Source organism: Panthera onca, chromosome A3, assembly GCF_046562875.1.
Source record: "Panthera onca isolate mPanOnc1 chromosome A3, mPanOnc1 haplotype 2, whole genome shotgun sequence".
Lineage (NCBI taxonomy): Eukaryota > Metazoa > Chordata > Mammalia > Carnivora > Felidae > Panthera > Panthera onca.
Window position 1 is genome coordinate 109,678,927 of NC_138341.1, and position 24,470 is coordinate 109,703,396.

The window sequence follows — 24,470 nt, forward strand, 5'->3', positions numbered from 1 at the left end:
AGTCTGGCCGATAAGGTGACATTGGAGCAGAGGAAGTGACAGGCAGGAGGGGGGGATCAGAGGATGAGAGTGCTCCGGTGACCTCCTGGGGATTGCTGGATGACAGGATGTGGGGGTGAGGGCGAGGGCAGGAGCAGGATGACTTGGGTGACCAGTCATGACACGGCCAATCCTGACAAGTTCCGTGTCAACTAGTTTTCGCCTCTCCCCTTCACGACAAGCCTGTGGGGAGGAAGGGTGAGAAACTGAGGCTGAAGAACTTGGTGCGGGATTCTCGGGCAGGGGGGAGGGCCCAGGGGCTATCACGGCCCGGAGCAGCAGCCCCCTGACCGGGGCTCGTGTCCCCTTGCGGAGATCCACCCATTCCGCGGAAGGGACCCTTGAACTTGAAGCCTGGGAGGCGTGAGCTGAGCGGGCGGCAGACGAGGTGGCTTCCCTGCGGGGCTTCTCCTCTCTCCCTGCCAGGAGCCGCAGCCTCGGGTCTGGAGTGAAGGAGGACAGCCCAGTCAGCACTTTCCACGGACTCTTTCAAAACCACTGACAAGAACCGAGGCTGTGAGACAAACTCAGCCCGGGCACAGTGCCCCCTGGCCGGCCCCTCGTGACTGCACAAAGCCCGTCTGTGCTGCGGCTCCAAGCCCGGGGAGGAGGGAGGTCTCCTGCGAGCCCATCCTCTCTCCTGAGCCACCACGGGGTCCCCACTCTGCCTAGCCCAGGACACCCCGCCCACAAAGAGGCAGCCCCGGTGGCAGGGCTGAGCTGCCCAAGGCTTGCCGAGCCCAGGCAGGGTTCGTGGGGCCGTGAAATGCTTAGCACTGATTCCTACCCCTCCGCTGTAAACCCTTTTCCGGCAAGGCCCCCTCTCTTATGGCCTCCCCATTCACCCCAGCTTATCACAGGCGAAGGTGGCACACATACCATCACAAAAGGAAAAAAGGAAAACAGGAAAACATCCTCGAGAAACCCAGCCACCAGACACACTCCGTAGCAAACTTCTCTTTACTGAGCCCTTGGTGTGCCAGGCCCCGTGCTGGGGACTTTCCATTCACTGAATCATTTAATCCTACACCCTGCTGCCCATTTTACAGATGAGGAAACAGGCTCTCAAAGGTTCCCAGATGGGATGAAGGCCACCCAGAGAGAGTGAGGGGCAGAGCAGGGCTTGACGACACTGAGCTCATCTCTTTCTGCCCACTGCTTGCTGGGTTCTCAGGCTCCCACTCAGCCTCCCAGGACAGCGGGCCCGAGGGCTGCCCTCAGCTTGGCACTCCCGTCTTACCCTCCCCACAGGCTGACACTGAACACATTGTGCCAGGCACTCGGGGCTGGCAGGAGGCATCCCCAAGCCTGGCGGCTCAGCCCAGCTGCCCTGCCAAAACCTAGGCTGCCACTGGGAGGCCACCTGCCTCCTGGCCAAGGTGTTGGTGGGGTATGCTGCGGCCACCCTAGCCTCTCTACCCGGTGAGGCTTGGCCTAAGGCTTGCCAGGCACTACGCTATGCCGGCCACAGCCCTTTGCCCTTGGTTTTGTCTTCCATAAACACCTGGCCCTGTCCAGGAATGGTGTTCTAATTGCTTTTGCCTACATGATAGAAAAGTCTAAGAGCAACTAACTCGTACTTCCTTCTAGACAGTCACCTCCTTTCTCACTGGCCCAAGACATTCCCCTCCCGGTAACTTCAGAATGGTTTCACTGTGCTCTTCTAACGAGTCCTAACACAGGATCGCCCAATAAAGGGCTCTCCATAAAGTTCAACCCTGAAGCAGGACCCCCACCCTCACCCCCGCCCCCACCCCAGCAAGAGCTGGAACCGGGTCTGAAAAGCCAGTGGTGTTCATTTCAAAATGCACACGTGGGCCCTGAGCCCATGATTTAATCCATAAAACACCTACAGAGTTAAGACGCTGAGCTTGGACAATAAACATATTCTTCAAGTCCTTTTGTTAAGTTCAAAGACAGACTTAATAACTCACCAGCTTTTGAAATCGAGAAATGTCTGTTCTTATAATTCTGTCATCATTATCACTATTTTTTGCTGAGCACATGTGAAGTACAGAACACAGTGCTGAGCACTTCACGTAGAATATATCAGTTAATCCTCACACCAATTTGTCCATCCCACAGAGGAAGAAACTGAGGTTCCGAGAGGTTCCATAACCTGCCATCCAACATAATGCGCTCCAAAAGTCACTTAGTAAGATATTAATGCTCAGGCTTTACGTTTTAAAACCAAGAAATGAGTCGATTTCATTGTCTTTTCCTGAGATAAATTTTCAGATTAACTCAAAAGTTTTGCATTAATTGTGTATGATTTTTTTTTTAATTTTTTTTTAACGTTTTACTTATTTTTGAGACAGAGAGAGAGACAGAGCATGAACGGGGGAGGGTCAGAGAGAGGGAGACACAGAATCTGTGTATGATTTTTTTGATTTTCTAAAATAAAGAAGATCAAAAGTCATCCGTGTATTTAATTTAACATTTAAAAGCCTCGTTTAAAGGGGCGCCTGGGTGGCTCAGTTGGTTGAGCAGCCGACTTCGGCTCAGGCCGCCATCGTGCAGTTTGTGAGTTCAAGCCCCGCATCGGGCTCTGTGCCGACAGCTCAGAGCCTGGAGCCCGCTTCCCGCTTCCCGCTTCGGATCCTGTGTCTCCCTCACTCTCTGCCCCTCCCCCACTCGTGCTTTGTCTCTCTCTCTCTCTCTTTCAAAATAAAAATAAAATATTTACAAGCTTCGTTTAAAAATCTTTCCCAAGGATGTTTGCCCATTGGTGATCCTAAGTGTCTCCAGTCCGAGTCATCTTTTTTTTTTTTAAGTTTATTTACTTTGGGTGGGGGAAAGGGGAGGGGGAGAGAGAGGGAGAGAGAGAGAATCCCAAGCAGGCTCCACAGTATCAGCACAGAGCCAGACTGAGGGCTCGATCTCACAAACCATGGGATCATGACCTGAGTTGAAATCAAGAGACAGCCACTTAACCAGCTGAGCCACCCAGGTGCCCCACAAGTCACCCTAAAATCTAGCTGACCTGAAGTCTCATCATTTTTGGCCAGTCCAAAAGAAGGACCCACCAGCCTCTCCTCCCTGGGGTCTAGAGTTTGGAGGGCTGGGCTGGCTTGGAGGAGAACTGGCAGTGGGTAGAGAGGTATGGTTGAAGGTCTGGGGACAGGCCCTGTAGGGGCTGTGAGGTAAAGAAAGAACATCACACCAGATGTCCTAGAACCTTGGCTTTGAGACCCAGTCATGCCATTCAGCACTGCCAGTATCTCCATGCTCCAAATGGGGCAACAGCTCATGCCTGGTGCAGCCATGTGGAGAGGACAGGAATTATGGGTCTGCCAGGGCCTGGCACAAAGTTGGCGGAGGGTGGCTAGGTTCTTTCTTCTGTTTCCTAATAACTTACAAATCATTTCCAAGTGCTTCTTCTCCTGGTCTTAAATCACACCTTCCTTAACATTCTCCCCCAAGAAGCAACTAGAAGATAAAGGAATCTGGACCGAGGAGGGTGGGGGAGGTGGGGGGCGGGGGTCTTCCCCTCCCCCACAGCCAGGCCACCCTGCTCTGGCTGAACCTGAATGCTTTTCTTCAGCTTCTGTCCCTCTCAGCCTCTGATGTAGAGGGAGCAGGAAAAGCCCTGGTGCCTGCCTGTTTGAGGAAGAAAGAGACGGGGCACCGAAGGACAAGGGCCTGGAGCTGGGCTCAGCAAGAAGGCTCAGGAAGCATCATCTGCCGGGGCCTCCCTGAGCGCTTCATCACTGCATCAGCCTGTCCGCCCCAGCGCCATGACAGCAACTTCTCCTGGGTCACCTTGTGAGCGGCCACACCCCATCTCCTCCACCTGAGCTACTGAACAAAGAATCCTCACACCAGGGAGGAAATGAGGTTTGGCAAGGGGCAGGGCAGGGTAGCCTCAGTGACAGTCCCCACCGGCCACCAGGGAGGGGAGAGGGAGTGGAAGGGCACAGGGGAACCTCCCCTTCCCCCTTCTGCATGTGCAACACCCCTTCCGGGAAGGTGACATGGTGAGATTCTTAACCTTTTGGAAAAGTGACTCAGAGCTCTGAGAATCTGAGGATAAGGGTCAAAGGGTCAAAGGTCTATAAGGGTCACATAAGCAACCCAGCCCTCCCTGTGCTTTGGGCCAAGAAGGGGCACAGCTATTCTGTGAGGAAACCCAATGTGTGCATTTGAAGGGGGTCCCGCACCGCCACCCCACCATCACTGCACACCCATGCCATATTTCGCACTGAATCATTGTTCTTTTTTTTTTTTTAATTTATGTTTTATATTTGAGAGAGAGAGACAGAGAGCGAGTCGGGGAGGGGCAGAGAGACAGAGACAGAATCCGAAGCAGGCTCCAGGCTCCGAGCTGTCAGCACAGAGCCCAACGCTGGGCTCGAACTCACAAACAGTGAGATCATGACCTGAGCCAAAGTTGGACGCTCAACTGGCTGAGCCACCCAGACGCCCCTGAATCACTGCTCTGATCCAACCACTGCCCTGCTCGAAGACTCTGATGGCCCTGGAGGCAGGTCCCTGACACCTTCCCCCTGCCCTCAGGGCCCCTGTCTCCCACATGCACCCTCTGGGTCTTCTGACTCCCACACCCAGAGGAGGGCCTGTGAAATCTCATTAGGTCAAAATCTCCCCACCCTGCCAGCCACTCCTCCAGGAAGCAGGTCCTTGCTACCCTCTACAGATTACTCCTCCAGTCTAATCAGGACCCCACCCTAAGCCCCACCAGGCTCTCTGGTGGCCTTTGTGCCTGTTCATGTCCCCAGCAACTGTCCCCTTCCCTGGGTCCCTCCTGGAGACACTGCCTACAGCCATGTCAATCCCACAAAGAGCAGCCAACCAGTATTTGCGTGTCACAATGGCCCTACCAGGGAGGTAAGGTCATCCCCATGGTCCAAATGAAGACACTGAGCCACAGAGCAGTTTGACTTCTTGCCCAGAGATCACAAACCCCCTCTCCAAGGTGAAAGGCTGGGAGACCTTAGGCAAGGAGATGGCAGGGGAAGGGGAGGGGAATGATCCTCCCAGAATCACACAGACCCCGGCCTGGCGACCGCTGTGTCCTAGGCACCACACACATCCGCCCAGGTCCCTTCCTCAACCACCCAGTGAAGTGAAGCAGAGCTGTTGCTGCAAGAACCCAGGGCTGACTCTAGGCCCACGTTGCCTTCAGATCAATCCTCCCTCTGCAGTGCCCTTGTCTTCCACTGACTGTCCAAATAGTATCCATCCCCCAAGCCCACTTCCCCCAGGGAGCTACCCATCCATCCTTCTGGGCCCACCCATCTTTCCACATCTTTCCACATCAGTCCTTGCCCACCAGGTGTTTTCCTGGTGAGTGGAACATATTATTAGGACACCTTCTCCCCAAAAAATTTTCATGGTCAAATCAGTTTAGAAAACACTAAAAGGTTTCTTTTTCTGCAGGACTTGTCAGAACCTTTAATTCTCCTAAATGCATTCTGAATCTCCCATAGGCTGATGGAATGAATTTGACAGTGTCTACCCTTATCTGTCCCCAAACCCTTGAGGTTTCTCAGAATAGTCTTTGTGAAATGCTGCCCCTTCCCACCTTTCAGAACAGCCTGGCACTGTACAGGGCACACGGGCAGGGATCATGGCAGGCGGTGGGGGGGTAGGGAAGAGTATCCTTTTAGGACATCGATGGGACATTTGGGGAACTCAGACTGAGAGCCCCTCAGTCTCTCCTTTCCACCCTCCCCCGGATGAGGTGACTGTCTACTCCTGCCAGCATCTGGAGGGACCTCACCTGACTGGGGCCCTCAGATACCACCCCCCACCCCAACCCCACCAGGCTATGTAGGGCCCAGAGAGCAAGGGGCCTCGGAAAATCCCTAAAGCAGGCTGGACAGTTCTTCTGGGCAAATTACTTAATCTACTCCATCATTACTAGTGAGTTTTAATATTAAACCAAAATTAAAATGCATTAAGCTGCCATTCTGAGAAGATGCGGTTCCCCACTCAGCAAACCCTGTCACCCTCCCCCCTGCTCCCCAGGGAGGGGACCAAGTCCTTCAGTTAACAGAAAACTAGGGCCTCAGAGGGTAGCAGACACTTGCCTGTAGTGGCCCAGTCAGGGGCAGCGCAGAGAGAAGCATCCAGGCCTCCTCACGTCCAGGTATGCAGGGAGGTGGCCCAAGTGGGATAAGACCCCAACAGTGGCTCACGTAACCATCGGTGGCCACTACAAAGACTCACACAGGCCAGGGAAAGGGATGTTGTACACACTGGGGGTGACAGCTTAGTAGCTGGGGTGACTTTGGGCACTTTTAGGAGAAGATGGCATGTCTGGGGCTGGAGTCAGCTGTCTCCCCAGTCTCCTCGGCCCCACCCTGGCTGCAGGAAGAGTGCTCACCCCAGATTGGCTACCCACAGGGCCGGGCTCAGCTGTGGGCAAAGATAAGATGCCCTGTATCCCGGCTGACTTGGGGCAGTCGCCTAAGACACCTTTTCATGGTCTTGAGAGTTCCTCACAGTCAGGCGCTCTGAAAATCAAAGGTCTCAGACCTTTGTCACTGGTCTGAGACCCAGACTCCCAGAACCCCTTCACCCAGTCCCACCTCCCAGCAGAGTGGCCCCTGCATCCCACAGCCTCTACATACTTCCCTCACCTCCCACAACACAGTCCACAGGAGCCAGCATGGTCCCCTTTACCTCTTCTAGATCCCACCTGACCTGCACCTGTCCCTGTACCCACCTGCTTCGGCCCCCGAGTCCCCAGTCTCAACCCTCACTACACAGAGATGGCCCATGGACCAGGTCTGCACCACCCAGGAGCATGTGGGAGATGCAGAGTCCCAGGCCCTGGCCCAGACCTACTGAATTAGAGCCTACATTTTAACGAGATGCCCATGTGATCCATGTCTATGTTAGAGTTTGAGAAGCACTTTTATAGACCACTGGTCTAATCAAGTCATTGCACCCGAGGCCTATAACCTTCAATGGCTCCCCAGGGCCTAGTGAATCAGGTCTAGACTCAGCAGCTTGGCAGTTAAGACCTTCCCTGACCTGGCTTCAACCCAGTACTCCAAGCTTGGGCTCCCCCTGCCCCCTGGGAATGTCATCCCCTCGTCTGTTAGCTAACGCTGCCCAGGACTTGGGGACCCTCTACAAGCACTGCCTCCTCCAGGAAGCTGGTCTGAACAGTACCTCATTATATCACATCTGGAGTGGCTCACTCATTTCCTGCAGAGGAGAGCTCTTGTCCTGTGTAGCCAGTAGCTCTGAGCACCAGGCTGGGGCACTGGGTGCTGACCACAGGTAAGAGGGTCCAGCACCCAGCTGGAATGTCCACCCTCAGCTCCAGCCTGACAGTGTCAGGCTGAGCCCCAGCTTTCACCTCAACTCAGTGGATGAGTCTCCCTGCCAAAGAAGGGGCACTCCCGAGACCCGTGGGCCTGCTGAGCTTCTAGCAGCCATGTGCTTACCCTGCGCCGCAGTTTCCCAAAATGAAAAGAATGCCACCAACTCTGCCTCCTTCTCTCCCTGGGGGACTGGAAGGATCTGCTGAGATAGATGAGCAGATTCCTTAAACTGTGGGGCTCAGAATTTGGAGCCAAGAAACTCCATCCCTGTATGGTCAGCAACCCTTGTTTGGCCGGCCAGCAAGACCCTGGGGAAGCCAAGTGACCTGCCCAGAGGCGTTCTCATGACCAAACAGGAAAGCCTCGAAGGACAGGGCTGCCACACCCACCGCCCGCCTCCCTCCTTCCTGGCCCAGTTCCTCGGGGCTGGCACCTCATGGGAAGTCCTCACTCCTTTATGCTGGGTGTGCAAGAAGCCACTCAAGCATGCAACCTCAGGAGTTGCCAACTTCTGCAACCTCTAGGGAGCAAAGAAAAAGTCTCTCCAATCCCATTTTACAGACAGACAAAAAGAGGTAAGGACAAGACCAACAGTGATATGGATTAAGCTGAATTCGAGTCCCATTTCTCCGGTCCCCCAGCTCTGCTCCCACATTCAACCCAGCCCTACTCAAACCTCCATGCACACTCCCCAAGGCCAAGTCCAAAGCTCCACCTCACAACATTGTAAAGTAATCCAAAAACAGGCGGTTTATCTGCAGAGCCCCTCCTGACCTCATGAGCTCTCCAGAGGCAGATGAAGAGGGGAAAGGGCCATGCTAAACCCAGAGGGGTGACCTTCTAATGGCATCCCGAGCAGAGAGCTGCTTTTGCACCAGAAGTACTTGACCTCCCCAGCACCCCAAAACCACAACACGCATGACGCCCAACTACTTGGCCTGGGCCTGGAGCCCTTTCTAGAAGAAAAAAAATGGGGCATGAAGCAGAGGACCTCAGCTGCCCACTCTGAGTGAGGACCCCTTCTACCTTCAGGGTATGGCTTCTTTCCTACCTCCCCAGCCTCCAAGGCCAGGCGCCTCTGGGAGTCAGGCAAAACCACTTGTTAGTTAAGAAGCCTTCAGCTGGTGTGGATGTGAGTGGCATGGGAGAAGTGTCACAGTGGAGTGGTTTACAGCACAGATTCTGGAGCCAGGCTGCCTGGGTTCAAATCCTCACTCTGTCACTACTGAGTTATAGGACTGTGCCTCAGTCTTCCCATCTGTAAAATGGGCATGAGACCTACATTCTAGAGCTGTTAAGAAGAGTAAAGGAGTTAATATTTGCAAGGTCTTTAGGCCATTGTGTGGCACCCAGTGAGTATACCAGGTCCCTGGCCCAGCCTCTTGGCCTCTGCTTGATTTTTCCCACCCAGGATATTCTCCTTGCTCCCACCTATTCCAGCTCAAGACCTTTCATAGGCATGTCAGCCTGACCTTAGATCTGAACCCTTAGCCCCTATTCCATTGTTCCCCTCACAGTGTCCCTTGGCCCTCTATTCAGGGCTCTCCCAGATCTGAGGTCCCCTAGCTCTTAGCTCTCCATTCTGAGATCACCAGCCACACAATTTAATTCTCAGCTGGCTCCTTTGTGCAAAGAAGAGAGCTGTGGGTGGAGAGACAAGGGTCTATAGAAAGATGCTCAGCTCCAGCTTCTTCTTCCAACTCCTGTCCTCCAGGGCTGGGCACCCAGCAGGCACCCAAGGGATAGGCCTGAAATAAATCTCTGTCTGCCCAGATCACCCCCATCTCCTGACTTAGAGAAAACACACACACACACACACACACACACACACACACACACACAGCCCTCTGTGGACCCAGCCTGGATTTCAACCAAAGAGAGCAAAGGAAATCATTTATGCCCAACCCACCACAACCCACACCAACTCTACACCCCCCAGACCTGCCCAATCTTCCCTAAGCAGACAGGCTTGCTTTTAAGCCTCCTGTACCCTCCCCATGTCCCTTCTTCACATCCCACTGGCCCTCTCCAATTTTTACAGCAGTTTATACAACTGCTTTTGTGGAAAGAAAATAAAAGTCCTTGGGGTCACTGCTCCTGCACTGACTGCAATACCCATGTCTTTCTCCCTAACCCAGCCCTGACCTTCCCACCTGGCTCAAGATTCCCTGAGAGTCAGCCAGGGACTGTGTTGGATGCTCTAGATACAGCAATGGGCCATTCAGTCAAGGTCCAGCACTTGAGAAGCCGGACAAAGTAAACAAATAACTGCAACAAATACTATGGACTGTGATAAATATAATTAAGAAAGGAAAGAAACCAGGTGCTATGACAAATTACAGGGGAGTGGGGAGGGGGCCTCTACCAAGACTGGGAAGGCACATTTAAGTTGAGACCTGACAATGAGAAGGAGCAGAGCCAGCCCAATAGAAAACCCTGGACGAACATTCCAGGCAGAGGAAACTACACAAGCAAAGACCCAGAGAAGGAAAAAGTTTAGGGTGTTCAAGGAGCCGAAGTGATACAGATGTGGCTATCAGGAAGAACGCAAAGGGGACAATGGTCAGGATAAGGGTGGAGGAGGTCAGCAGTGGCCAGATCATGGAGGGTCTGATCTTTGAAATTTTATTCCAATGGCAGTAGGGAGCTATCAAGGGTTTTAAAGGAATGTGATTATGTAATCACTATTTTTCTAAATCATTCTTGCTGTTCTGTTAAAACAGATTTGAGGTGGGCAAGTGGGAATTTGGGGGAAAGCAGGTAGCAGCTACTACAAAACCTGGGCAAGACCCAAAAGGTGGCTTGGCCTGGGGCAATGGCCTGGGGCCATAGCAGTGAAGTCAGAGCATGAAGAACAAGCCTGAGATAGATTTTGCAGCAAGAGTCAAAAGGACTTGCTGTTGCACTGGATGTGGGGAGGGGGGCAAAGGGAGGAGCTGGTACCATCTGGTCCTGTCTTTATTTTTTTTTTTTTTTAATTTATTTATTTATTTTTGGGACAGAGAGAGACAGAGCATGAACGGGGGAGGGGCAGAGAGACAGGGAGACACAGAATCGGAAACAGGCTCCAGGCTCCGAGCCATCAGCCCAGAGCCTGACGCGGGGCTCGAACTCACGGACCGCGAGATCGTGACCTGGCTGAAGTCGGACGCTTAACCGACTGCGCCACCCAGGCGCCCCTGGTCCTGTCTTTAAAGGTAGGTGGGTTATGGGCTATTTAGAGAAGGCCCAGGAAGGTCACATTTGGGGAGTGCAGCCAGGGTTCTGTGTCATCCATATGAAGTTTGCATACCTATGAGACATCCAGGATACCCTAAACCATCAGATGGGTGGCTAGCTAGAGAAGCTGGGGCTGGTGACAAAATCCGCTACTTAAAATCATGAGAAGAGAAGTGATGTACATTTAAGATCAGTGCGTTTGTAAAGTAATGCTTGATTTGAAAAATCGGAAGAAAGAATGAGGGCTTGGAGGATAGGTAAACAGTGGGGAGTCAGGAGAGCAGAGGGGCTGAGGACAGAGCCCTGGGATCCCCCAACCTTTAGAGCTGAATGAAGGAGTTGTCCCCAAAGACAACTAAGGAAGGGCTAGCCAGGGAGAGAGGAAGAAAACCAGAAGTCAAGAGAGGATACTAACTCTAGAAAGAGAGAAGATCAACAAGACCAAGGTGTGTGTGTGTTGGGGGGGGGGGGGGGGGGGGTCGTCAAAGAAGACCTGCTTGTAGGGGTGTGGGAATCACTGGAGACCTTGACTGGGGCAGTTTGCGGTGAAGTGGTAGGACCAAGCCGGGTCAGGTGAGCTGAAGGAGCCGAGGGATGTGCTCCAGAGGAGCAAGTGCGGACAGCTCTTTGCAGAAGTTCTGCTGTGAAAAGAAGTAAAGAAGTAGATCTGTAGCTGAGGGGGAATGAAGGATGAAGGAAAAAATAAAACCAAAAAAAGGAGCGATAAGTGAGGGGTGGAGGGTATTAAGGCATGTTCTTATCCTGTTGGGAATCGGGGGATAGGAAGCCACTTCTAACCCTGGAAAGAGGGGAAGTAATCGGAGTGTGGGACAGGGAGCAGACCACCTTGGAGCCAAGTGGAGGCATGGGCGTGTGGCGGGAACTGGAATGCTTTCTCCCTGCCCCCCTGCCCCCAACAAGAGGGAAGGGGGGCAAACGTGGGGCCTTCACTGCACACACTTTCCGATGCACGCCTACTCAACCCTGCATTCGTGCCCACTCCAACGACCCCTGGGGCTTGTTCCAAACACCAAGTTGCCCCCCACGGACTGGCACGGATGTGTCACCACCAGCAGGTTCTGCAAACAACCTGTGGGCACATCTTACCATTCGTGCCAGCCACTGCACTTATCGCGTCGAGGCTGTGGCCCCTTCCTAGCACTAGCTCAGAGGGGGTCCACCGGCCCTTCACCTGCCCAACCCCCAAGGCAGTGGCCTCCCTCAGTCCCTCCCCCAAAGTGAGCACTCAACACACCCTACCCCTTTCCCAGCCTGGCTCCCTATTTGGCCCTCTGGAGAGAGCGGCTCCCCGCCCCCGAGACCACCCGGACAGCCGGAGGGAGGGCGGCCCAGCCTCTCCCCGAGTCCCGGTCGTCGCCCCGGCGCCTTCTCTTCTGTCCCCAGCGCCCACCCCCCGGACCGCCCGAGTCGCCGCGGGGCGCCCGCGCCAGGCTTTGTCTGCGCCCACCGAGCGCGCCCGCCAGGCGCCCAGGGCTCTCCCCTGCTGCACGGAGCTCGGGGAGGGTCCGGCCTGCCCTCCACCTCCGCGTGCTGGCCTGGCCAGCGCAGCCCCCGCCCCGGGATCACCGCCCCGGGCCGGACCACCGCTTCCCCCGGCGCGAGCGAGGGGGCGCGGCGCCCACCGCTGTCCGCGAGCCTCCGGCACCGCCGCGCACCCCAGCCCTCCCGCGCGAGCGCCGCGCTGGCCGCCGGAGCCCCGGACCGCCGGAGCCTTCGGGGCCGTTCGGAGCCCCTCACCTTCCCGCGGCGGCCGCAACCCCTGCGGGCGTGAGCGAGGGCCGGGGGCTCGGGACTGGGGGGAGGGGGGGCAAGGGGACTGGGGGGCGGACGCTCTGTACCTTTCCCTGCTGAGCCGGGGAAGTGAGTCTGTGGCGAGCGGCGCTCCAGCCTCGGCCTCCTCCTCCTCCTCCCCTCTTCTTCCAGCCGTCTGGCTTCCTCCTCCAGCCGCCGCCGGGACCGTAGGGGCCCGAGCCAGCCGCCGCGGCCTGCGTGGGGCCCCGCTCCGCCTCGCGTCCCCGGCCCACCCCGCCAGGTCCGCCTGGGCCCGGCCCCCTGCTCCGCCTCGGGGCGGGGACGCGCGAAGCTCCTCCCCAAGCCCGGCCCCCAGGGAGCGGGGAGGCGGGGGCCGCGGGGGCCGCGGGAGCCGCGGGCCCCCGGGAGGAGGGGTGGGGGCCCGCCCCCGAAGCCCCCGGCCCAACGCTCCGTCTCTAGCTGGGCGCCAAACGTACTCACTCATCCCCGAAAGGAGAGTAACCAGCCCAGCCCTGCCGGCCCGATGCTGGGCGTAACTCGGGTCAAGGCTGCCTGCCAGGCGACCAGCAGAGCCAGGACGCGGGCCTCAGTTTACCCGCAGAGTTGGAGGGAAGGGGCGCCCCTCTCCTCCCGGAGCTGTCTTCACTCCCGCAGACCCTTCACTGGATCTTAGTTGGGGTCAGTGGGTTCGTCCCCAAGGGCCGCCTCATTTTCTCCCCAACACCCGTTGCCTCCCCTGCCACCGCCACCGCCACCACACTCTACCCCGCCTCTGAGACCTCCGCGCCTCAGTCTCCAATCCTAGACAGCAGGGGGTTTGCGCAGGGCGCACTCACGCCGCCACAGCCTGTCACTTCGCAGCCCACTACGTGGAAATGGCCTCTGTAAGAAAATAGCCTTCGCTGGGACGCGCTGCCTCATCCTTGGTTTAATAAAAAAAAAAACGAAGCAAATAGGTGTGAAACCAAAGCAAATAGGTGTGAGGGTCACTTTTTCTTTTCCTTTTTTAAAAAATCATAGTTATTTGGAAATTACTTGTTTATTCGCCATTTGAGATTCTGCAAGCACTGCTCTGGTCCCTTGTAGAGTTTTCATTTGTGCCCGTTTATGGGGAAGGTCACTCGGTCTCTGACCATTTCATTCTGTGAACATCTCCAGGGCCTCCTGGAGCTGATAGAGACCCAGTCCAAGGGGGGGGGGGGGGTGGTGGAAGCCTTGGATGGAAGCCAGGCCCCTGCCTTGAACTGTCTTTCAGGGTGAGGAGGGTGCCACATCTAACCTACACCCCACAGCCAGTCCCAGTGCAGAGCATAGGTCCGCATGAGTGGAGGCCAGGAGAGCAGAGGTGACCCTACAGAAATGGGGTTTGATGCTCCCCTGCAAAAGGGACCCACTAAGCGTACTGGTTACGGGGTAAGGACATGGTGCATTTGAGGCGAAGTTTCTTCTCAGTAGAAAAGTCCTGGTCATTGCCCACGCTAGTCCCTTCACCCAGAAAGCCTTTCTGCCCCAAACCCCTATATCCCCTTCGAGTTTAATGTCACCTTCCTCAGTGAATCCTTCCCTGTCACCAAGGAAGCAGAATGCTTTTGAGTAGGCTCTCAGAATTAGATTTCCTGGGTTTGAACTCTGCCTCCGTGTGGCCTCCCTGTGCTTCAGTTTTCTCATCTATAAAATGGGACTAATAAATAATACCCCTACTCCAAAGAGTCATTGGATTCAATAAAAATGCTAACATGGGCTTGACAGATTACAAATGACAGAAAACTACTCAGAATGGCCTGGTGTAAGCAAATAGGACATGTATATGCTCACATAACAGAAGACGCCAATGGTCTGAGATCTGCACACCAAGAGGTTTGAAAACTACCAAGACTTAGTCTTCCTGTCCTTATCTCTCTTCTCTGCTCCTTGCTGTGGCAAGATGGCTGCCAGCAGCTGTAAGTACCAACCTCACAGCTCAAGTCCTCATTGCTTTCAGCTGTCCCAGCAAAAAGCCAAGGTTACACCAAGTTGGCTCTGCTGGGTCACATATCATTGTTTGGGCCTGAATCACATGCCCAGCCCTGGAGTCAGTCCCATCCTAACCACAGGGATGCGGAGTGAGGAAGGGTGATGTCAGGGCACTGTTTACAATTAGAAGGTGAATGGACCCAGAGCTGTGTGCCAGACACCCAGAGAGTTCACATTTAAAAAAAAAAAAAAAATTGGCCATTGTTGGGAGCCTTCATCAAATTTCAGGGGTGGCCAGTACCTTTTGAACACCCTTCTGTGTTTAGGGAACTTTCCAGGAGCACGAACCCTGCCCCCCCTTCTCCAAAGCCAAAAATGCTCCTTCCCAGTCTTCTCTGCAGCTGGGGTGCTGGCACCAACCAGGCCCTGCAACCAGATGCACCACTGAAGATTTTTATGTGGAAGCGAGCATGTGGGAAGACAGGCGTCACCCAGAATCCGTTCAGGAAGATGGTAGTAAGGACAGCCCTGGAGGCATCTGGCTGTAAGGATGACTGTGACAGAGGTGCCAGAATACTTGCCTAAGGACATGTCAGTTGTCTCTCGCTGCATAACAAACCCCCCTCAAAACTCAGTGGCTCCAAACAACAATTTCTTATTTCTCACAACTCTTTGGGTGGACTGGGCTCAGCTAGACAGCTCTTCTGCCGCGTGCTTGACTGGGGCTGGAACAATCCAGATGGTTTCTCTCTCCATGGGACCTCTCCTGCAGAATAGCCTGGACTTCCTTACAACATGGCAGCCGGGCTTCTCTCTGGGGTGAAATGGAAGCTGCCGGGCATCTTGAGGCGTAGACCCAGAAGTGCCATTTCATTATTTCTACCACACCCTATTGGCTTAAGAAAGTCACCAAGCCAGCCCCTATTCAAGGGGAGGGTAAGCGGACTCCCCCTCTTGATAGGAAGGGTGCAGTGTGGTATTAGTTTGGAGGGCTGCTGCAGGAGAGTCCCACAAAGTAGATGGCTTAATCAACAGACATTCCTTGTCTCACAGTTTTTGGAGGCTGGAAGCCCAGGATCAAGGTGTCTACAGGTTCGCTTCCTTCTGCCAGGGAGAATCTGTTTCATTGCTGTCTCCGGGTTTCTGGTGCTTTGCTGGCAATCTTTGGTGTTCAGGGGCTTGTAGATCCATCACCCCAATCTCTGTCCTCATTCATCTTCTCACAAGTTCCCCCTGTGTGCATGCCCCTGTTCTGTGTCCAAGTTCCCCTCCTTATAAGGACACCTGTGGATTAGGGCCCATCCTAATAATTTCACTTCTACCTGATTATCTCTGTAAAGACACTATCTCCAAATACAGTCATATTCTGAGGTACTGGGGATTAGAACTCCAACATATCCAATAAACGTATGGGGGACACATAATTCAACCCATAGAAAATGAGCACACAGGAGTGCAAGGAATCCTTGGTAGCCATCTTACAGATAATCTATTACAAAGCAGAAGCCTCAAGGAATACACACCTCTCTCTTATCTCCAAGAATGGATTTCTAGGGTACACAGTTTCAGATTAGGGCCTAGAACTTATTTTATTTTATCCTATCCTATCCTATCTTATCTTATTATTTCTTAGAGAAAGTAAGCCAGGGAGGGGCAGAGGGAGAGGAAAAGAGAATCTTTTTTTTTTTTCAATATATGAAATTTATTGTCAAACTGGTTTCCATACAACACCCAGTGCTCATCCCAAAAGGTGCCCTCCTCAATACCCATCACCCACCCTCCCCTCCCTCCCACCCCCCATCAACCCTCAGTTTGTTCTCAGTTTTTAACAGTCTCTTATGCTTTGGCTCTCTCCCACTCTAACCTCTTTTTTTTTTTTTTTTCCTTCCCTTCCCCCATGGGTTTCTGTTAAGTTTCTCAGGATCCACATAAGAGTGAAACCATATGGTATCTGTCTTTCTCTGTATGGCTTATTTCACTTAGCATCACACTCTCCAGTTCCATCCACGTTGCTACAAAAGGCCATATTTCATTCTTTCTCATTGCCACGTAGTAGTCCATTGTGTATATAAACCACAATTGGAAAAGAGAATCTTAAGCAGGCTCCATGCCCAGTGTGGAGCCCAACACGGGGCTCAATCCCACAACTGTGAGATCATGACCTGAGCTGAAATCAAGAGTCAGAAGCTTAAGTGCTTAACTAGCTGAGCCGCCCAGACACCCCAGGGCCTGGAATTTTAAATACTTCTTACAAATCCTACCACCACCACCAGCTACCTTGGGTACAACCAATTTTTCTCTACCCACCCCCACCATGAGCCAAGCGGGTCTTTGGAGCCTGATTGGTGCAAAGTGGATTAGAGCTAAAATGGTTCCCTATTGCTTCCTCCTGGAACAATAGGTCAGGTTTAAGCACCTGACTAGCTGTGAGGCCTTGAGCAAGTTCAGCAAAAGCTCCCTTTTGTCGTTCTTAAAATGGGGGTGATGACAGGAGCCTGTGGCTCAGGGTTGTGACGAGGATTAAAAAGGAATAAGAGATATAAAAATCAATAACCAAGCCATCAGGCCCTCTCCAGATATCAGTAGTTATTAGCATCAGTCTCTGCCACATCCATACAACTGATTTAGATTCTGTTTTGTGTTGAAACATTAGTCAAGCACTGATCACAGTGAGACTTCACATGTGTGGAGCACTTTATAGTTTACAAAACACTTCCACACCCACCACCCCGGGGAGAGGTCAGAGTAACAAAGAAGGGCTTTAGGAAATTTACTAATTATAAGTAATGCTGGTTTCTGTAAGAAAGAGACCCAAGAACACAGTGGTTCAAACATAACAGAAATTCATATCTTACCTGGACAATAAAGAAGTATTCCTATTTCATAACAGCTTTCCTCCGCATTGTGATTCAGGGATCTAGGCTCATTCCAGCATGTGCCTCCAACAATCATCAAGGTCTTGTATTCATCAGCACAAAGCCAGCCGCAGAAGAAAACCTTAGCTTGAAAACTAATATTACTTCTACTCACATACCATTGATCAAAACCAGTTTCGGGGAGCCTGGGTGGCTCAGTCGGTTAAGCGTCCGACTTCGGCTCAGGTCACGATCTCGCGGTATGTGAGTTCGAGCCCCGCGTCGGGCTCTGTGCTGACTGCTCAGAGCCTGGAGCCTGTTTCAGATTCTGTGCCTCCCTCTCTCTCTGACCCTCCCCCGTTTGTGCTCTGTCTCTCTCTGTCTCAAAAATAAATCAACGTTAAAAAAAAAAAAATTTAAAACCAGTCTCATGGTCATACCTAACTACAAGGGAGGCTGGGAGATATGTTCTAGCTGTGAATCCAGGAAGGGTAGAAAAGTGACTTTTGGTGACCAGCCAGCAGTCTCTGCTATGAGGAAGTTTTTAAAAGTTCTGGAAGGGATGGGACATGTAGCCCCAAGGAAGCATCATTCATTCCCAAGGAGGATATAGTGGGTTGACTTAATGGCCACAATTCTTCACTTCCCCGTGTAGTATTTTGCATCCATATTCTTGCCACAATTGAGACAGGTGGAGTGTATCTTCCCACCCACTGATGTTAGGCTTGAACGTGTGGCTTTCTCTAGCCAATGAAATGGAATAGAAGTGGTGGTGAGTCTGTTTTGAGCCTCAGATTTAAGAGTTCCTGCATGTTTCCATTTCCTTTTGTGCTTTCTCCACCTCCATTAGAAACGTTCCCCTGGATAGCTACTGCCTTTCAGCCTGAAGCTGCAGATGAACACATGAGAGGCAGACCAGAGCTCAGCCCAGAGCCAAGAGCCAAACTCACCCAGACCATATCTTGAAGCACCTATCTGATCCAAGCCTAGATCAGCTAACATGCAGCCAACCTGTAGATGCATGAGAGCAGCACAGCCAACCCAGCCAGCAAACATACACGTGAGAAATGAATACTGTTGTGTGTTTCGTGGTTGTTACACAGCACTGTTGTTGCCATAGCCAACTGATAAAGGCAAAGAGCAACCTCACTTACCCGGGCTTTTCATAAGTATGTCAATTCCATGTGACTGAAGAAAGAATTAGAAAACAAGAGACTATGTGGCTCAAAACCAGACCTGCATAGCCATACAGTACATGAATATGGCATCTGATGTCAAGGCACACTGTATACTTCTGTCTGTCCTCTCCCCATATCCTGACTGGTGTCCTTAGGTTTCTCCACCAGGACAGGAGTACCTGATCTTCAGCCAACCTCTTTGGCTACTATATGGTTGTCCCGATGGAACGATGGTGTATCAACGGAAAGACACTAACAGACCCAGGCAAAGAAGGCAAGTTCCATCATTGTGGGTAAGCCTACAACTTTGTACACCCAGGAGTGGGAGACAGTGCAGCAGGCTGTGATGGAGAGACTAGCACCCATGGCCTTCAGGTCCCCACTGAAGGAAACCAGCCGCTGCTGAGACCACCCCATCAAGATGAGGCTCCCAACAGGTCTGCTAAAGCAGGTCTTCTGAGACTGCAGACAAAGCAACTGTGAAAACACAAATTCTGATTCAGCAGGTCTGGGGTGAGGCCTGAGATTTAAGCTCCCAGTTGAATGCCACTGGTCCTCAGGCCAGACTTTGAGTAGCAAATCTCCACAGCGATGGTATCAGTCTCAACCGCACACTGGAATAACCTGGGGGGGCTTTTAAAAGCACCGACACCTGGCTCCCATCCCTCCATAGGCAGGGGGCCTGTGGAGCACCTGGGAACTCTGGCTATTCCAATGTATAGCCACTGTTCTAAAAGCTCCCTTCACTGTTTTCAAGGGGTATGTGCCATCTTGCCCCCTCTCCACTTTTCTGGAGGCTCTGGCTCTCCGTTTGCCCACCCTTTTGCCAGGTAAGAGAATTCAATGTTTTTAACTAAAGTGATTCCCACGTTGTGAAAGAAGAAACAATTACAGGTGCCTGGGTGGTTCAGTCAGTTGAGTGTCTGACTCTTGATTTCTGTTCAGGTCATGATCTCACGGTTGTGAGATCAAGCCCCAAGTCAGGTCTGGCTCCGCACTGGCCGTGGAGCCTGCTTAAGATGCTTGCACATGCTCTCTCTGTCTCTCTCAACTCTGTGTGTGTGTGGAAGAAGAAGGAGGACGAGGAGGAGGAGGGGAAAAGAGGAGGAGGAGGAGGAGAAGAAGGGGAAGGGGAAGAGGAAGAGGAAGGAAGAGAAGGAGACGGAGAAGAAGAAGAAGAAGAAGAAGAAGAAGAAGAAGAAGAAGACGACATATATTGGGGTGGCCGGGTGGCTCAGTCGGTTAAGTGTCTGGTTTCGCCTCAGGTCATGATCTCATGGTTCGTGGGTTCAAGCCCTGTGTCAGGCTCTGTGCTGACAGCTCGGAGCCTGGAGCCTGCTTCAGATTCCGTGTCTCCCTCTTTCTCTGCCCCTCCCCTGCTCATGCTCTGTCTCTCTCTGTCTTTCAATGATACATAAATGTAAAAAAATAAAAAACACATATAAAAAGGCAAAATAGGAAGGCAAAAATGGAGTCCTTTAAATTGAACAAATGTGACCTTTTGAAAATCTCACTCTCCTGCCCTTCTTTTCCTCATTCCCTCTTGCACAGCACAAACACCCCCAGGTCTCCCTTCCATCCACTGGAAAGCTGGCTAACAGGATGAGCAGGGCTTTAACTAATTCACAACCAAGGGAAAATGCACAGGAAATGTGTTGCTTTTTAACTAGGATAATTTAATAGCTGTTTTATATCAAAACAAGGATAGGAACGTGGAATTGAGCTTAAATTTTATGTGAATTTTTGAGATGAAATCCCAGACTTCAGAATAATGCAGGGTTTGCCACTGACGGCCTCTGGATGGGGGGTTAAGGGTGGGGGCCAACCTTTGGGGGGACTTAGAAGGGTTGCCAGATTTAACAAATTAAAATACAGGACACTCAGTTCAATCTGAACCTCAGACAAATAGACTGAGTGGCAGAGTTGGGCACCCCCAAGCCCAGGTCTGTCTGGCTCTTCATCATAACAGTAGATACACAGTCAGGCTATGAGGCAGACCCTGGTGAGCTCCAGATGACCTCAGGAATTCCGAGAATCCTCTCGAAGCATCAAGGGGCATCCGCCTAGACTCTTAGCTACTGTGGATTTTGTTTGTTCTTTGGTTTTTTTGTTTGGTAATCTTTGTGTGCTTGGGCCCTGGGCTCAGAGTTTAGTAGGAGTCGGGTCCCGGGTAAGCACCCTGAAAACAGCGTCATCTTCCTGGCCTTGGTGCCTCCATACCTCTGTTTAAATGCCCATCACAACCACCACCTGTCTCCCCACAGGTCGGGCCTGCCTCCTGCCCCTTTCCCCACTCATACCACTAACCCCGGAAAACATCCTTGATCAATCCTGAACAATGCCACTGCATAGGATGTGGGGAAATCAAGAAAAACAAACTAAAATGTGTGTCTCAAGTCCCATGAATTAGGAGGGAAGGGCCCAATCAGGAGAGGCAGAGCAGAGGGGATGCGGTGAAGAGTGATCCATTCCACAAGCCTTTTGCCTTCTCTGCTCCTATCTCCCTTGTGCAGAAATGGGCATGCTGAGCGAGCTGCCTTCTGACACTGTTATTCCGGGCACTGCCCTTCTTGCTTCTGAGACCTCCCCACTGCTGAGGAGTTGTGCACTGGGCACTCAGCTTCCGTGGGGAGATCTTGTCTGAGCCCTGTGTTTGTGCCAAGCACACCGGGCCATGAACCCCAGCAGCAGAGGAGGTGACCTTGGCCCAGCTGATTGCCCCACAGCATCCCAGACATCAGACCATCAGACTAGGACCTCCTGGCACTGGTAAGGCAGACGGACCTGGTCATGGCTGAGTGTGTATGCTTGAGTGTGTCAGCACCCTGGTCCCCACCCCACCCTGGGGGGGCTGTGGACAACCTCACTGACCACAACGCACCATGTCAGCAATAAGTAAACAGGATGGATTGATTGCTGCCTCCATAAGCGGAGAGATGCCAGTCACCATCTAAACAGGAAAGAAAACACCCTGTGGGGAGAGAAGCCTTCACTATTCTCTGTGATGTAGGAGAGAAGGGGGAGGAGACAAATAGAGAAAAACAGATGGACACAGGAGTGAAGGAGAAGAAACACTGACGGAGTCAGACCCAGGAAAACAGGCAGCACCAAATCCAAGGTTTGGGGGCTGCTGTGTGTATACCAGCTGCTCAGTGCCCTAAACCCCACCCTCCTCCCCGTGGAGGCCTCCCGGCTCCTCCTACAGGCCCTGCTCAGACTACAGCTTGTCCTAGAAATCCTCAAGGATAAACCACCCCCAGGGATCCCTCTCTTTTGCACAGAAAAGGTCCAAAGGGTGTCTCCAGCCAGACATATTCCCAGAGGCTCATCTCTTCTCCTTCTGGGTCACTGCTGAGTCTCATATTGTAGAATACACGATTTCTCCCATTTTCAAATAGAGACACTGAACCCTTTGTGGGTCCACCCAAGGCCACCCCCAAGTGAGGAACAAATTTAGCCGCCTGCATCTAGCCTTTCGACCCCCATCATCCTTCCTGGTCCCCTTATCGCTGACCTTTCTCGGCGTGCCCCATCCCCTGCCGTGTCTTGATGGGAGCACCCAGGGCGGGTGACTCAGGTAGGGGGTGGCTAGGGCTGCTCACTTCGTGGGAGGAGCCCTTACCCATGAAACAGACCATCCTCTGAGTCACTAGGAGATCCTGGAGGTTGGGAGAAGCTGACTCATCCTCGTCTCTATTTTGTCGGGGAAGGAAAAGGCCTCACACACGGGGGAATGGCCAGTTCATCGTTCTTTTCTCCCACATAATTGAAAACTGCAATGGAGCCATGTGGAAAGATGGAGCAGGCCCCAAAAAGGTCCTTGTGACAACTCTAGAAGACGTGACATGGGGAGAGAAAGGAGAGCCTGGGGTCCTTTCACACCACGGTGGGCAGGAAACTCAATACTCAAATTTAGATTTGAAAAAAAAAGTACCTTTGAAGGACATTGTTTGTCTTGCAAAATAATCATTCGTTGGAAAGCTCTGAGTGTCTTTAAACAGCATTCCATTCGGGGCAGTTCCCCTGGGGGGTTTCAGATCCATCAGGGAGCTCACAGCGCTAGGAACGGCCGCCCTTCTGACCTGCAGGTCACAGGTCGCCTCCAGCGCCCTCGGTTCCCCCACGCCAGTTCAGAGCTTCTCAGACTTCCAGAATCACCTGGAGAGCTTGTGAAAAACACAGGTGGGTGGGCCCCACCCTAGCGCTTCTGATTCAGTAGGTTTGGGGTGGCGCCCCATCACCTGCATTTCAACAGGTTCCCAGGTGATGCTTGAGCGGCTGGTCCACGGAGCACACTTTGAGAATCACGACTGAGACCCACCTGCCTGTGCTCCCTGCCAGGAAAAGTCACCCGACCTCGTCACTGGTCTCCACCTGCTGTCAGGGCCGCAGGGCTCCACAGGGCACTCCGCCTTGCCCGCCCCAACGAACTTCCTGAGAAAGGGTGTGGTCTCTTCCCACCTCTGCCTGGATTTGTTCATACCTTCTCCTCTGTCCCCAAACTTCCCACGGCCCCTCGGCCCCTCGTGCGCCCAGCTCAGCCGGTGAGGAAGCAAAGGCCACTGCCTTCCCACCCCCAGATCTTCAGACCTGCCCGCCTGGGGCACACTCTCTCTCCCGTGCTCCTCAGAAATGGAGGACGTGCGGGCTCCCAACCTAAGGCCTCCCACACCACCCAGTGTCCCTCCTCCTTCGGTTCTCTCTTGGCTCCTACATCTTTCCTCACCCCCTCTCTTATGGGAAGAGTGGACCATTCCCATGAGCACACATTCCCCAGCATCTCTCATCTTTTGAAAAAAAAAAAAAAATGGGGGGGGGGGCGGTGGGGTGGGCAGGGCACTTGGGCGCTTCAGTTGGTTGAGCCTCGGACTCTTGGTTTCCACCAAGGTCATGATCTCACGGTTCTTGAGGTTTGTGAGATCACACCCTGCATTGGGCTGCGTGCTGACAGGGCAGAGCCTGCTTGGGATACTCTCTCTCCCTCGGTCTCTGCCACTCCCCTGCTCACGCTCAATCTCTCTTCTATAAAAATTTTTTAAAAAATGTTACTAAGTTTCCAAAAGGGGAGGGGGATGAGCTATCCTAGACCACGCCACACCCAGGTGTCCTCACCTCGGTCAGTCTCTCAGAAATATTCCAGACGGCTGACCCCTGCCTCCCGCTGGGAAGATCCTCTGCTCTGGGACCTGCCTCCCCCCCCCCCTTTCTCTCTCTCTCTCTCTCTCTCTCTCTCTCTCTCTCTCTCGCCCATGGCTTCAACATGGTGTCTGCTAAATCTGCATCTATAGCCCATGACCACTCTCCTGAGCTTGGATTTTATCCAACTGCCTATGAGCATCTCAAACACAGCATGCCCAAGACAAAACTCTTGATTTCCCCTGACCAGTTTGGAGGTAAAAAAATTTTTTTACCACTTTTTAAAGTTTATTTAGTTTTGAGAGAGAACGAGGGAGGGGCAGAGAAAGAGGGAGAGAGAGACTCCCAGCTCAGGCTTCTCACTGTCGGCACAGAGCTTGGCACGGGGCTCGATCCCACGAACTGTGAGATCATGACCTGAGCCAAAATCAAGGGTCAGACGCTTAAGTGACTGACTGAGCCACCCAGGCACCCCCCAAATTTACCATTTTTAGGTCTGCAGTTTAGTGGCATTAAGGGCACTCGCAGTGTTGTGTAACCATCACAACACTGCCACCCACCTCTCATTTCCAGAACTTTTCCATCATCCCAAACTGAAACTCTGTACCCATTAAATAATATTATTTAATATTGTTCCCCACCCCCACCCTCAGCCCTTGGTAACCACCAAGGCTTCTGCTTTCTGTCTCTTTGAATTTGACTATGGTAGGTACCTCTTATGAGTGGAATCTTTATCTTTTTGTGTCTGCCTGCCTACTTTTTCCTCTCTCAATTTCTGCCATCCCCTAATTGCCCAAGAATACTCCCCAACAAATAAACTGGAGACTGGCCAGCTGCTCTGAGAAGGTTCCTGAGGTGTTCCTCAATTTTTTTTTCAAGTATTTGTTTTGTTGTTTAAAACTTAAATACGTAAAATAAAACAGCCAAGAACGACATAACACCATGCTCCTACTTCTCAAATTTATCATTGTTGACATTTTCTGTCAAACTGCTTTGTCAATTTTAAATACAAGAAATAAAGC

General features: G+C 52.6%; 1 protein-coding gene across 6 annotated transcripts in view; it reads right to left on the reverse strand.

Moving 5' to 3' along the window:
• The window catches only part of SMOX (spermine oxidase), a 49,608-nt gene extending 36,995 nt beyond the window's left edge, over nucleotides 1–12,613 (reverse strand). For 4 of the 6 annotated variants that reach the window (XR_013554573.1, XR_013554572.2, XM_060613136.2 and 1 more), the window contains exon 1: nucleotides 12,413–12,613. The gene's annotated coding sequence lies outside the window, so the exon portion shown is untranslated. Of the gene's footprint in view, nucleotides 1–6,089; nucleotides 6,286–12,412 lie in introns of those variants that run through there. The other 2 variants (XM_078444241.2, XM_060613106.3) reach the window with 2 other exon arrangements.
• Nucleotides 12,614–24,470: the final 11,857 nt, after the last annotated feature.